Source organism: Euprymna scolopes, chromosome 46 (genome assembly GCF_053919585.1).
Source record: "Euprymna scolopes isolate OS-2025 chromosome 46, ASM5391958v1, whole genome shotgun sequence".
Lineage (NCBI taxonomy): Eukaryota > Metazoa > Mollusca > Cephalopoda > Sepiida > Sepiolidae > Euprymna > Euprymna scolopes.
Window position 1 is genome coordinate 26163741 of NC_136527.1, and position 15791 is coordinate 26179531.

Genomic DNA, 15791 nt, shown 5'->3' on the forward strand with positions numbered 1-15791 from the left:
GTCTTTCCAGATCATCCGTCTAGGAGAAGGAAAACTCTGAAACAAAACCAAAGGGGAGAGAGGCCTCTTCAGTCTTGGATGACAACCTTCCTAGAGCTGGTGACTCAAACAAATTCACTGGTTTGCAAACCTAAATTGCTTAAGGAGTAGATAGGCTCTGTCTATCGCCCGGCTTCCATACTCCTTCTTTGCCTATTAGTCAAGCGCAGACACACTACGTGATTCGACAGAAACACCCAGCGGTAGATCTTGTTTCCTGGCTAGGGCAATGAACGCCGTTCTTCCCCATTCCCAGCACGCCCCACCCCTAAAACTGAACATTTGGGAGTGCTTGAGTATAAGATATGCCTGAGCGATTAGATTGGGTTAACCTTCTTCTAATGGGTTGAGGGTACCGGATTGACAGTTCCTGACAGCTGTTCCCGACTGGTAGTTCAGGAGCCCTAACTCTTTGGTAGCGCTTAGAGCGGCTGCTCCATCAACAGTTGAATAATATCGGGTTGTTTGTAGTGCCATGACGCGCATGGAAAGGGACCCTGCACTCATCCCCAGTGGGCTTTCCTGAGGCCACAATCCTAATTGGAGAAAGGTCAGCTGATGGTCTACTTGTGATGCATGTCTGAAGCTCTGCATAACCTCTTGTTTAGCTCCCCCTTACCGAAACTCTTAAAAGAAAATATGACGACAGTACAATTTAAAAATAAGCTAAACCAGGATTAGGAACAAACAAATTCAACTTGCCTCCTCCCTTGAGGCTCGCATTCACAAATATCCGTGGGCTTAGAACTAACTCAGCTGATGTTGAAGCATTTCTCTTAACAAATACCCCGGATATCTTAGCACTAAGTGAGACTAACCTACACTTCTCCATTCCCTCTAACCACTTTAACATGCCTGGATATCTCCCACTCTGCCGTAAGGACTCTGACAGACATATGCACGGACTTGGAGTTTACATTCGTAATACCCTTCCCTTGACTAGAGAAACAAACCTAGAAACAGATGATCAAGCCTTTATGTGCTTTAGACTAAACATGCAACACAATATTAGCTACTATTATTTTCTCTACCGCTCTCCGTCGACTCAGGACTGCTCCATAATAAACAAAGTATCTGACAGCATAGACACGGCACTGTCCCTCGACACTAGCGCACAAATACATGTATTTGGTGACTTTAATGTCCACCACAAAAACTGGCTTGGATTCTCTACTCACACAGATGCAGCGGGCAGCACAACCCATAGCTTCGCTATATCTCACTCCCTATCACAAATCTTTACGTTTCCAACCCGTTTCCCTGACCAGGAAGAACAACACGCATCACTTCTAGATCTGTTTTTGATCACAGTTCCCGATGACTGCATAACGAAGGCCCACAGCATACTTGGGAATGCTGATCATGCAGTGATAATGGTTGAAATCGCCCTAAACTCTAGACCCAAAACTGAAGAGCCAGTGCTCAAAACAACGAGATATTATAATAAGGATGACTGGGAAGCCATCATGGAACTAATTAGAGATGCTCCATGGAAAAATATTTTCTCTCTCCCTGCTGAACAATGTGCAAACGAGACCACTGACTGGTTCAAAACTGCAATCGAAGCGCATGTTCCCATGCGGAAATTTTATAGTAAGCCCCACTCTCCCCAATGGTTTACATCGACTTGTGCAACTGCCATTGCTCAAAAGCAGCATGCATACCGTATGTTTAACCGACATCAGTCCAGTTCAAACAGTCTGAAGTATATAGAAGCTAGAAATAACGTTAAGAAAGAAATAGCGACAGCTAAGAGAGAATTTACGGAAACCACTAAAAAGCGCACCGAAGCACAAAAACTAGGAACTCGAGACTTCTGGAAAATCTACAAGTGTAGTAAATAATGGGCAATCAACAATTCCCCCACTAACCAACAATCACGAGGTTGTCTCCTCAGCAACTGACAAGGCTAACATGCTAGCCAGTCGGTTTGCCTCAAACTCCACACTGGACCCTTCCAACCACCCCCTACCTGACTTTCCTATGCGGACAGACGCCACACTAGACGATCTGAAAACCACCCCTGCTCAGGTGCATGCTATCATAAAAAACCTTGACACCTCAAAAGCATGTGGACCCGATCTTATCCCATCTGTGCTATTAAAAAAGTGCTCAGCCGAAGTAGCTCCAGTTCTCTCCAAACTCTACAACAAATGCCTTAATGAAGCTTGCTTTCCGGGCTGTTGGAAAACTGCTTCTGTTGTATCAGTATTCAAGAATTCTGGCGAAAGGACAGACCCATTAAATTATCGCCCCATTAGCCTCCTCCCACTTTTTGCCAAAATATTTGAGACCATAATTAACCATGCTCTAGTCCATCATCTTACAGATGCTAAACTACTGACTGACAAACAATATGGATTTAGACAAGCCCGTTCCACAGCAGACATCCTAACTGTGATCTCTGACCGTATATACCATTCACTGGACAAAGCGGGGGAGGGCAGAGCGGTAGCTCTAGATATATCTAAGGCTTTTGACAGGGTATGACATGAGGGTCTCCTCAGTAAAATCAGATCATACGGTATCACTGGTAGAATACTTAACATAATTAAATCCTTCTTAGATAAGAGAAAAATCCAGGTTGTCCTCGACGGTCGTACATCTAAACAATATGATATAAATGCGGGGGTGCCCCAGGGTTCTATCCTTGGACCTCTATTGTTCCTGATATTCATAAATGACCTCCCCGACAACATTGCCTCTGAGATGGGTATATATGCTGATGACACTACACTCTATGGCAGGCACGACAGGAAGACGAATGAACACATTTCTAAAGAAATGGCAGAAACACTAGAGGAAGACCTCCAATCTGTAGTGGAATGGGGACAAAAGTGGTTGGTCGCGTTCAATGCTGCCAAGACTAAACTAGTTTCATTCAATAATTACAAGAAACCCTCTCTACCACCCATAGCAATGGCCAACGACTCTTTATCTGAGAGTCCATCTTTCAAACTCCTTGGCCTAACGTTCACAGGAAACATGAGTTGGAACAATTACATTGAAGGCATTGCCAGGGCCGCTGCAAGAAAGGTGGGCTCTCTCTACCGTGCTAGAAAACTACTAACACCCGAAAGTATCCTGTACCTCTATAAGGCCACCATTCGCCCATGTATGGAGTATTGCTGCCACATCTGGGCTGGTGCATCTGCTACTAGTCTCTCGCTCCTTGACAAGGTTCAAAAGAGAGTCGCAAACCTGATAGGCCCTGAACTGGCATCTAAGCTTCAGCCTCTGTCCCATCGACGAAATGTTGCCTCCCTCTGCCTTTTCTACAAGTATTTTAGTAGTGAATGCTCTGACGAACTGCAATCACTTGTGCCCCCACGACGTGAGCACCCTCGACAAACCCAACAGGCTGCTAAATCCCACCCCCACACTGTAGAGATCCCTAGATGTAAAAGATCTTTTTACTCCAATAGTTTCTTCCCCAGAACCGCTAGACTTTGGAATTCCATTCCGGGTCCCTGCTTCCCCAACAGTACTGACGTGCAGAAGTTCAAGTGTAGCGTGAACCGACACCTTGCTGCCCAAATCCCTACATAGTACCCCAGTAGTTGTTGCCCCTGACAGTAGCCCCCTACACTAAAGTGGCAATTTGCCTTGTTTGGGGTGAAAATGTAATAAAAAAAAAATTAAAAAAACATATATATATATATATATATATATATATATATATATATATATATATAAACATTATTTATAATAAATGGTTTCTATATTGTGTTAAATATACTAGATATGCTTAGTAGTTGATCATCGGAATATGCACTGTTCCCTTAAGCAGATTATGCTTCATTGTTTACCTCCATCTATAATTTCTTCTTTATTGCATAACTAGCCTGGGTAGCCAGCGTTTCCCGGGTGTTTGTAGGTGTGTGTTGAGCAAAACAAATGAAGTTGTAGTAGGCAGGCAGGCTCAGACTGGTGATGCAAAGGTGGAAAAGAAAGTTGATGTGTGTGTAAAAGTGTTGGTTGAGCAAAAAAAACAAAGGAAAATTGTGAACACAAAAAAGTGGTAGTAGGCAGGCAGGCAAACCTGTACCGCAAAGGAGGAAAAGAAAGTGAAAAAATATAATGCGTTAGATGTTATGCCCATCGAAAGTGACATAGGTACAAATTAAAGCTAGAGAATCGAAAAGAAAATCCGTTGCCTCTTGAACTTTTTAGCGAGACATACATATATACATACACACATTTAAACAGATTTTTATCCCTTGAATTATAGATGGTAGAGGGTTGCCCTTTTCCATCCATATATATTCCACCATAACTGATTTTTCAATTTCTCCACATATTATAGGTTTTTAATGTTTTTTTAACCTTACTCTTAGTGAATAACATGGCTCACTATTTGACGTATGCAAGTGTCGAAGGTGAGAGCATCTGGAAAAAGCATGTCACATGCATAAACCATAGAAAAAGGAAAAGGATGAGAGGCCTACAGTCAGCCAGGAATGAACATCGCATAAGCATTGTATACTCTACCAACCTCCCGGTTCACACTCTCCATCTCTAGCTAGGCACACACATATGATGCAGTATGAGAAAGAGAAAATGAAATTATTTATATTTTTATACAAAAACAAATCAACATCGCAGAGTCCACACTCTCCATCTTAACAAAAATTGATTGTAAGTTGTATTGTTATCTTGTTCTTTCATCAGTAGCATTTGCTATTGTTATAATGGAGTAGCAGCTATTTTCAAATAGATAAGACGGTGGCTACAGGAGGTGGATGGATGATGTAGAGAATTGAAAAAGGCAGTGGGGTCAGTAACAAGATTGAGAAGAGAGAAATCTTTTCTAAGGAAAACAATGTTGGAAAATAGAAAAGACGGTGGCTACAGGGGGTGGGTGGACAATGTAGAGCAGTATTTTAGGGTAACCTGAGCACTGGATGAGGAAGAATATCGGATAGCTCTCTTAACCACATGGGGCCTGGTCGAACAATTCATGACCAGACTCATCTTAGACAATGAAAGTTTAACATGGGTTGATTTGAAGAGGTCTTTAGAGAACTACTATGGAATTGTCGCAAACCCTAACAAACCAAGTCGAATTAGAAAACGTGATAATCATGTAACATAATCATGTAACAACATCACAATTTCTTAATTGAAAGATTTCATAGAATGATGCATGACGGTTAAGCAATATATATATATATATATATATATATATATATATATATATATATATAAACCAAATGTTGGCAGCTGTCAGATTTCATGTGAGCGAAATGACAAAATTATCAAAATTCTTACCATACTACTTGCTGTACAACAGAGATGTGATCCTGCCATTAGATAATATATTAATGCCTTGTAGAGTATACTATGGTGATGAGCAACACGACATCGCTCTAAAAGAGATGAACGGATCTTTTACTTTAGTAAGGGATAACATTCAGGAAGTTATGAAAAACTGATAGAGAACAAGAATAAGAAAATAAACTCAGTAGATTTTAAGATTGGAGATCTGCTTTATTATAAGAACCACAGAAGTTGCATGTGGAACATTTGTGGGCAATGTCACTTAAGGAAAGGTCAATGAGTCGGATAGTGATTGAGCCACAAAACCAGCTGATATCTCAATTTGGAGGAATCAACATCAACAGGAGAAGCCGTTAATGGATCATAGAATCATGACACATAGAATGACATCGGAAATTGCAAATAATTTTGACACAAATTATCCGCTGTATCATCATTTGCGGATGTCAAAGACAGTAATAGGATCCATTTGAAATGGCCTAGAGTTGGTTCAGAGTTTGGAAGTGGAGAAAAGGAACCAGTGAGAGGGAATTCTTTAAGTTGGGTAGAATCTATATTCTGTGTTTAAAAGAATATTCCTTTCTCAGAGTTTGTTCTATACGTGACACTTTGGAAGATGATTTCGGTTAACCATTTTGACAGAGTATGCGAAGCATTAGGAATGAGTTATGAAAGAAAAGATTATGAGAAAGACAAAAGAAATCAATTTTTTCTTGTTTATATACTCAAGCATGAAAGTCATCAAGTGTCATCTACCGATGTTAAGTTAAAATTATCAGATGATATTCATCATGCATTTAACAAAAGAAAAAAGAAACTTATTCTTGGAAAGAAAAAGTTGAGTTAACAAGACAATAACGTGTTTTTTTTTAAATATTAGGCAATGTAATTCCTTATGTTATGAATGGTGACCACCACTGGATACATAAACAATTACTTAGCTTAATATCCATACAACTACTTGTTTGCGGCAATTTTAAATGTGATATTTGTTTTCAGCATACGGGAATACCGATAGAATTCGTCATGGTAAAGATGACAGTTAAGGTTGAAAGTATGTAACAATTTACCAAAACGGCTTTCAGGCAGCCCCTCCCCCAAATATTACCGTGTGGCCAGAAAGTGGGCGCTCATTTTACATTAAATTTATATAGAAAAGTGATCCTCACTTTTTGAAAAAAATAATTTCTTCATGTCATAAAAACTAATTCTATGCATCACTTTTGAAGTATTTATTTATTTTCAGCATCCTTGAAAATCTATAAAAGTCGTCATTGTAAAGAATATTTGTAATTTTGAAAGATTTTAGACATTGACCTTTTTTTATATTTAAGTCATTAGTGAAAAAAAAATTGATTTTTTTAAACTTGTGAAACAGTTAAAAACATATAAAATTTATAAAATTATTATTTTTTCTTTTTATTGTTTGTATTGAATTTTTTAAATGATTAAGTCAATATTGAAAACAAAAACAATCAGCAGCAAAAAATTTTCAACGATAAACCAACATTTTCATTAGGATTATTCGCTTTTTTTTTTCTGATTTCATGTTTCAATAAAGACACAGGGAAATTAAAGAACAAAAATCAAGAAAAATGTTATCAATTCTGTACGTGAAAACGAATACAGAATTGGCCACCACTGATAACGTAAAGAATTACGTATTGACCGTTTTTTTATGTTTAAGTCAGTATTAAAAACAAAATCTGATAAATTAGTGGCCATTCGATAATAATCCGATGAAAAAAAGATGAAAATAAAAAATACACATACGTGCGCCATGTAGTAATACTTACGTTTTTGTTTTATAATCTGCTTTCGATTAACTTTATCTGCTTTTATAAAGGAAACGATTTTTCAAATGTGATTGACTTTACAAGCTCAAGTTAACATTCAAGATGACGAACGGAAGAGCAAGTTAGCAGAAAACAAAATTGAAGAGGAAAAATAAAAATAAATCATTTCGAAATAGAGCCGATCAATTTGGTGAATATCACGGATAAAACTAGTATTATTTTATTTAACATTTTAATATTTACATGAGAGAGAACAGATTACAAGTTTCATCTTTATTAATTCTCTTATTCGTTAATTGCGGAAACTGATAGGTGAACATATTAATTCTCTGCACGATAGTTTTTAAAGCCGCCTTTTCGTATTTTTATGTATGTTTTTTTAGATTCCTATTTTTTTTAATTGTTTTTGAAACATTTAAGCCTAAAGTTAATCTGGTGCTTGTGCAGTTTACTAAACACATTAAAAATGAAGATATTGGTGAACATACTGAAAAAGAACCATAGTTAATATTTATACGGAAAAAATACACGTGAAATGTTTTTACGGCGTCGTTAGAAACTTAAACTTACAAATCGATAGTAAATTCATGTATTAATACTTACGTTTTTGTTTTATAATCTGCTTTCGATTAACTTTATCTGCTTTTATAAAGGAAACGATTTTTCAAATGTGATTGACTTTAGAAGCTCAAGTTAACATTCAAGATGACGAACGGAAGAGCAAGTTCGCAGAAAACAAAATTGAAGAGGAAAAATAAAAAAAAAATCATTTCGAAATAGAGCCGATTTATTTGGTGAATATCACGGATAAAATTAATATTATTTTATTTAACATTTTAATATTTACATGAGAGAGAACGGATTACAAGTTTCATCTTTATGAATTCTCTAATTCGTTACACGTGGAATTTAATGGGCGGAAACTGATACTACTTTTCGTATTTTTTTATTTTAGATTTCCGATTTTTTTATTGTGATTAAAAAATTAAATTTTAAAAATTACACGCGAAAGAAAAAAATTATAATGAAAATATTTTCAGAGCAGCGTCAGAAACTGACAAATTCAGCTAAATTTAGAAGTTAAATGAATTTCTTGTAAAAATCTCTCGAAAGTTCATTTTATTTTATAACTAGCGGGGGTACCCGGCGTTGCCCGAGTGTTTGTTTCCGGGACGGGGGGGGGGAGTTTTAAAAAATGTTATGGTAGGTAAGTAGGAAGGATCAAACCCGGAGTCATGAGTAAAAGTAGGAAAATAAAGTGTGAAAAAAAACAAAAAAAAAACATCTGCAACGTTAACAGTTCGGCCACCAAGAAAAGTCCATTCCAGTTGTTTAGGAAAAAAAAAAAAAAAAAAAAACGACTACGGTAGGTCGGCGCGAACGTGAAAATATAATGTGAATTGTCCAGCACGCTTACCACTACGCCACAGAGCACTGCAGCTTAGTTTAGTGATTTTAAATAACTTCACATAAAAAAAAAAAAAAAAAAAAAAAAAAAAAAAAACTACGAAGCCAAACCGGTGTTCTCTTCTCAACTGTTCCTTGTGAACGATCCCCAAACGGTGTTAAGTGGTGGCAGGGGGAGGAGGAATTTATTAGAGAGAAAATATTTTACCACTTCCATTGATCTTAACCTATTTTGGCCGTGACTTCTCAGCAGAAAAAGTATAGAAATCTAAGATTATCGGGGAATTTGAGAAATAATAAGCCTATAACACACCTCAGATATTGTTCTGCCGTTTGTGCATATTATATTTGCATGAAATATCTTGATTTTTAATCCTATTAATGTCAAAATCAGACGCGAAAAAATGAGTTCATTTTATTTATATAGAAGATAGATAGAAGAAGATTAATGGGAGGAGGTGAGGCTTGCCAAGTTTTGCCCATTCGTAAAATACGTTTAAATATAATATTTTAATTTGTTAAAACTTCCCATATATTTTTATAGAGTCGTGATGTCAGAAGTAATAAAAATAAGTATTTGGATGACATCAGCTACAATCGAAATCGAAAGCAAAATTGTAGCATTCAAAGCTGGTGACGTTACCACTGTACAAACGTGGCACACATGAATGTACAAAAGGTATAACGATTTTTTTTTTAATTCTGACCCTATACAACTCATGGAAGTGGTGCCAATTTGTAAAAACTGACCGTGGAGTCATCACTTCTATGTGTGTGACTCTGTGTTCACCTATTCATAATCAGCATCTATCAATTTTTAGGACCGAGGTTGCAGGACTGCAGGAATCTCTTGAAGTCGAAAGTAGTAGAGTATCTGCAGGAACGGTAAAAGTAAATTTAACAAGATCTCCGATTAATAGAAGGTTTCCACCAAGGCATATCCTCACATACATAAAATAAAAATATAGAAATAACTCCGGAAAATTACATTTGACAAAGAAATTGACATCACTGTATTAAGATGAAATAACATTTATTTACGTGTTAGGAAATAGCTTTTTGATATAAAAACGTCTGTTATGCACTGTAAGTCACTGGTCTCCATGTTTTATGCGTGCACAATAAACAAATCTACTTCTCTGTGAATTACGGTGCCACCGAGCAGAAATAAATCCACTTTTTTTTCACAACCAATAAATTAGTAATGTGTATGCGTGTAAACCAAAACAATTACGAATTTATTTTCTTTCTTGACACAAATGTTAAGAACGGCTTTCGGAGTAGACACCCCCAAACTCCCCATGTTAAGAACGGCGTTCGTAATGGACACATTCAACTGCCCCATGTTAAGAACGGCTCTTAGAATGGACATCCTTAACCTCCCCATGTTAAGAACGATTTTCGGAATAGACACCCCCAACCTCCGCATGTTAAATTCTTTATTTATTAAAAAAGCCAACAGAAATTCATGCGTTATTATTTTATTTTTTTTTTTTTTAGTTCTTAAAACCTCAAAGGATCGGTTGATTTTGGAAATGAAAAAAAAGAAATAATAATTCGGAGAAAGTTGAAATTACCGCACAAAATATTTTTTTTCTAAAACTGTGCATTTTTTTTTATTTTTAGCAATTGAATTTAAAAAGACAATAATTTGTTATTTTAGTCATCATATCGATGTCACTGGACACATGTATCCATAAAAATAAAATTGAGTTTTTAAAGAAAAGGAAATAATAAAATCCATTCAATAATTGATATTTTAAAGTTTATTATCCATTTTCATATTAAGTTAAATGAAATGACAAAAAACAAAAAATAAACCACGATAAAATATTTAGTTTAAAATACAAATAACGATTTACTAAACGACGTTATATTTACTGGATATTTTTCCGGCATTCACCGGAAATTATTATCTCCCCTAGTAAGTTCGATTTTTTTAAATATTTTTAAATCTTTTGATTAACACACGCACATAATCATTGTAATTTTTTAATATTTTTAAAAATGTTTTTTTATATCTATCAAGTGAAAACAACATGGGTTTGTATTACTGTACACATAGATTCGAAAAAGTTGTCAAAAAAGAAATATATAACAAATAAATGTTATCAAAGGCAAGATAAGTTACTTTTCTACCAAACTGGATATATTTTTCGTGTTTTTATTCAATGTAACATATTTATTCAGCTCGAAAACCATACAGTGTTTACCGATGTATTCGAAAATTCAAGATGGCGCCTCACTCCTTCTTTAACACGGTAAGTTTGGGAAAAGGTATTATAAATAATAAAAAAAAACAAGACAAAATACTATTCAAAACCCGCCGAATATATGTCAACCTATGTCACGTGTCACGGTAACATATATTGAGCGAGTTTTTAACAGTATTTTATCCGTTTTTTTTAATTTATAAACACCTTTTCCCAAACTTACCGTGTTAAAGAGAGTCAGACGCCATCTTGAATTTTCGAATACATCGGTAAACACTGTATGTTTTTTTGAGCTGAATAAACATGTTACATTGGATAAAAACACGAAAAATATGTCCAGTTTGTTAGAAAAGTAACTTATCTTGTCTTTGATAACATTTATTTGTTATATATTGGTTTTTGACAACTTTTTCGAATCTATGTGTACAGTAATACAAACCCAACAATATTTCTAAAAAAAACATTATCATCAACAACAAAAACAATAATAAAAAAATAACAACAACAACAACAACAATAATAATAATAATAATAATAATAATAATAATACCGTTTATTTTCTGATATTATATGTAGTCTTTTTGCATATATTTTAATTAAAAAAAAAACAACTCGTAGTAAAAGTACAACTAAATTTGCAGGTTTTCCATCATCGCTACGGTAGCAGTGTCAGAAATTTCGTGAAAATAGCGAATAATTCCACCCCATCTTTCCAAGCTTATAACTCCTCGAAAAATGCAATTCAAGCCCTAATTTTTTTTTCAATTAAAGGAGCAAGGTTTTAAACTTCGGACTTTACAGGTAAAATTCTACAAGAACAATATGTTTTTTTTTTGTTTTAAATTTGAATATATTATGTATTGACCTTTTCTCTTCAATTTGTGAGTAAATAATTATGTACTTATCGGGGTCTAAATTAATTATTATTAGACATTTACAAAATGGGAGGCGTGAATTATTCGACCCCCTGTCTTTCCAAGCTTATAACTCCTCGAAAAATGTGATTCAAGCCCTAATTTTTTTTTCAATTAAAGGAGCAAGGACCAAGGTTCCATTAAAAGAAAAAAAAAAAGAAAAAACAAATAACGTGGTTTAAAAAAAAGGTTTTAAACTTCAAACTTTACAGGTAAAATTCTAAAAGAACACTATGTCTTTTTTTTTTTAAATTTGAATATATTAAGTATTTACTTTTTAATAGACACTTAAAAATTGGGATGGGGGGGGGGTCGTGAATTTAAAAAAAAACGTTTGTCTAAAATATTATATTCGATTTATTGGAAAGAACATAAAATTTCACATTGACCCTGAAAATATCGTAAAAATAGAATCAATAGAAAAATTTTAATAGATTTTTAATTGAAAAATATTGAGTTCGGAAAATTCATTACTGTTTTAAAAAAAAATATATTTCTATTACTTTTAAAACAACTGTAATAGTTTATTTTGGAAGTATAATCCATAAAGAAAATAAATAACCCACTTTTGACAGAGAAATTCCGAGATTTTTATATTGTATTCGTAGTTTCGTGTAAGGGGTGTCAAAAATTCCTACAAAAATTCTGATACGCTGAATAAACTGATCCCCAACTTATAAACAAATAATCCAATACAGTTATTTTTTGATGAACACTTATCCCTACCTTTTTTTTTTGTTTTGGCATTTCGAAAGTAATAGCAAAGGATGTCATAAATTTGTATTTTTATCAAGGCCCGGTAGCCACTCGAGGATAAGTATTAATGAGTGCACAGTGGTCAAGGGGAAAATATCAGTCACCGTTAGGAGTGGAAATTTGGTAAATTGGATTACTTAAGGGTATGGCTCATCAAGAATTTGTTCACATTGGACTTGAAGACAACCATATTGTAGTCAGTTGGAAAGCAGGAAAACGGAATAGAGTTCGACAGGTGTGCAGTTCTAAGAAAGAAGCTTTTTTCATGGAATGTATGTTTAGGTTTAAGCACAGATAAAGAGTGGGGGAAATCATTGATAGTGGTTTCAGCTAGACGAGTGTTTTTCGTGTGGGAACCATAGATTGGAGTTCAGAGGAGTACTTGACATGAAAATAGTTATAAAGCAGAGACAAGCTTATTATTTTATTTAATTTATTATTTTATTTATTACTATTATTATTATTATTTCATTTAATTTATTATTTAATTTATTACTATTATTATTATTTCATTTAATTTATTATTTAATTTATTACTATTATTATTATTTCATTTAATTTATCATTTAATTTATTACTATTATTATTATTTTATTTAATTTATTATTTAATTTATTACTATTATTATTATTATTATTTTATTTAATTTATTATTTTATTTATTACTATTATTATTATTTTATTTTATTTATTATTTTATTTATTACTATTATTATTATTATTATTATTTTATTTAATTTATTATTTTATTTATTACTATTATTATTTTATTTAATTCATTATTTAATTTATTACTATTATTATTATTTTATTTAATTTGTTATTTTATTTATTACTATTATTATTATTTTATTTTATTTATTATTTTATTTATTACTATCATTATTATTTTATTTAATTTATTATTTTATTTATTACTATTATAATTATTTAATTTAATTTATGATTAAATTTATTGCTATTATTATTATTTTATTTAATTTATTATTTTATTTATTACTATTATTATTTAATTTTATTTATTATTTTATTTATTACTGTTATTATTATTTAATTTAATTTATTATTTAATTTATTACTATTATTATTGTTTTTAATTTATTATTTTATTATTATTAAACGTTTCTGTTTCTAATCGTTTGACTTTTACTTTTTCTTGTTACTATCTTTTTATGATTGTTTTTACTTTTACTGGTCTGTGTGTTCTTATCAATGTTCTTACTTATGTGTGCGTAAGTGTTCTTATCCTTACACCGTTTCTTGCCTTGATAGTCTCCGAGACGTGTATGTGCCATGTATAATGCATACATACCTGGTTCCCTTGGCCAGCCGATGATGCCTTCTGGTCGCTGGTTTGCCATCTCGTTGGGAAGTGGTTGCTGCAGACAGATGCATTAATGACAACAAGATGGACTGGAGCTTCACTCTTTTATTAAAGGAAAGCCTATATCTCGGACCCTGGTTGCCAGAGAGCCGAATCTCCGATCTGCATTCTCTGATGCCCAAAACCAACTCTCAGCCCATGTCGTCGTTAACCGGAAGCCTACGACCATAATTCCTGTGTCACCCCTAATTTCTGGTGCATTCTCTCTCGCTTGATATCTGTCAAACCTAACTTTTTGTGACCCTTCCAACTTGCTGATGGGAAATGAAAATATACTCACATAATTTTCTTTTTCTAAAACTACCTATATAGCAATTAAGCTGGGATTCCCAATGCTACACTATGAGATATAACTGTCAACACATCAGCTGTAGATCTAGCTGAACGGAAACCATATTACATGACACTGAGGTGGTTGACTACTTAACACAAATTGTAGCAACTTATTCATGACGCACAGGAGACTGATTGGTCTGTATTGAAAGGGAGATGAACGATAACCTGAATTTTAAATACGGGGCCTACTGATGAGGTTTTCCAGGGTGGTGGAAATCAATTCTCCTTAAAACAACGTTAAAATAACTTTGTAAGTATGGGAGCTAGTTCTGATTATGGCTTTTTGAGCACTATAATAGGAATGCCGTCAGGACCGGTTGCTTTACTGAAATCCAGGTTATTTTATTAGTTTGGCAACATTATGCACAGATATTTGTATGTTGCATAACATGTTTTCAAACACAGGAGTAAATACGGAGGTGGTTGATGGCCCTGATCGCATAGGGTAGAATATGTTGCAAAGGTTTTGGCAAAGAGTTTGGTTTTGTCCGATGCTGACGGGATTACTTCAGGTCCATTGATGATGGTTGGGACAGAGCACATGCTTCTATTCAGGACTGTGTTATTTATTTGCCAATATTGGTGGCAAACAAGCTGCTGTTCAGCTACTTAAGACCTTGATGGACTGAGCCTACAACTCTCTTGCGTTCTTTATTACTTTTTTGCAGTCCTGAACGTGGTTTTAATCTCAGTACATCTATTACATTAGAAGCCATAGAAAAAGTTATTTCTGTGCGCAATGGCAGCAGCACATTCTTCAGAAAACCACGGATGGCTGTTAGGTTTTTGCTGGAATTTCTTGGAGGGTATGAATCGGTCTATACTTACAATTAACCATTCAGTCAGGTCTGCTATTATGGAGGACACATTCTATTTAAACATGGACCGAAGAGGTAGATCTGATATAAATGTACGAAAGCTATCCCAGTCAGCCATAGAGTATCGATACACTATACCCCTTCATCACATTGTGAACATTGAAATCTCCACAGCTGTGAATATTAGCCGAAGAATGAGCAACAGGATGTGGTCAATTTTCTCAGATATGCTCTTAAATATACTAACTCCAAATTTATGGGGTGAATAGAGGACAAATATAAACGCGGTGGTGTGAGCAAGTGCAGTCTGAAAGCACAGATAGGACAATTTAGGGTCTTCTCTGGAGATGTATCTACCACATAGAAAGCCATCCATAATGTAAGCAAATACTCCATGCCCCTGCCAATCTCGAGGGACAGATTTGGATTGTAAATTAATTGAGCGAATTTCTAACAGTATTTTGTCTAGTTTATTATTTATAACACCTTTTCCCGAACTTACCGTGTTTAAGAGAGAGTCGGCCGCCATTTTGAATTTTCCAATACATCGGTAAAAACTGCATGTTTTTCGAGCTGAATAAACATGTTACATTGAATAAAAACACGAAAATTATATCCAGTTTTGTAGAAAAGTAACTTATCTTGCCTTTGGTAACATTTATTTGTTATATATTTGTTTTTTGACAACTGTTTCGAATCTATGTGTACAAATACAAAAATAAAAGCATTAAAAATACATAAGTTATCCAGGTAGGTAGAAGAGTAAATTATTTTGCTTTGTCACTTTTTTTTTGTTTGCTTCTCTTAACAAAATTCCCCAAAACGGTAAATTGTTATTTTTAATTATT

General features: G+C 34.2%; 2 protein-coding genes across 3 annotated transcripts in view; one reads left to right on the forward strand and one right to left on the reverse strand.

Moving 5' to 3' along the window:
• The window catches only part of LOC145270542 (uncharacterized), a 28817-nt gene extending 21600 nt beyond the window's left edge, over positions 1-7217 (reverse strand). Inside the window, exon 1 of one of the 2 annotated variants that reach the window (XR_013865431.1) lies at positions 7116-7203. The gene's annotated coding sequence lies outside the window, so the exon portion shown is untranslated. Of the gene's footprint in view, positions 1-7115 lie in introns of both variants that reach the window. The other variant, XM_080126187.1, reaches the window with a different exon arrangement.
• The window catches only part of LOC145270717 (uncharacterized), a 289119-nt gene that overhangs the window by 35303 nt on the left and 238025 nt on the right, over positions 1-15791 (forward strand). The window lies entirely within an intron of this gene.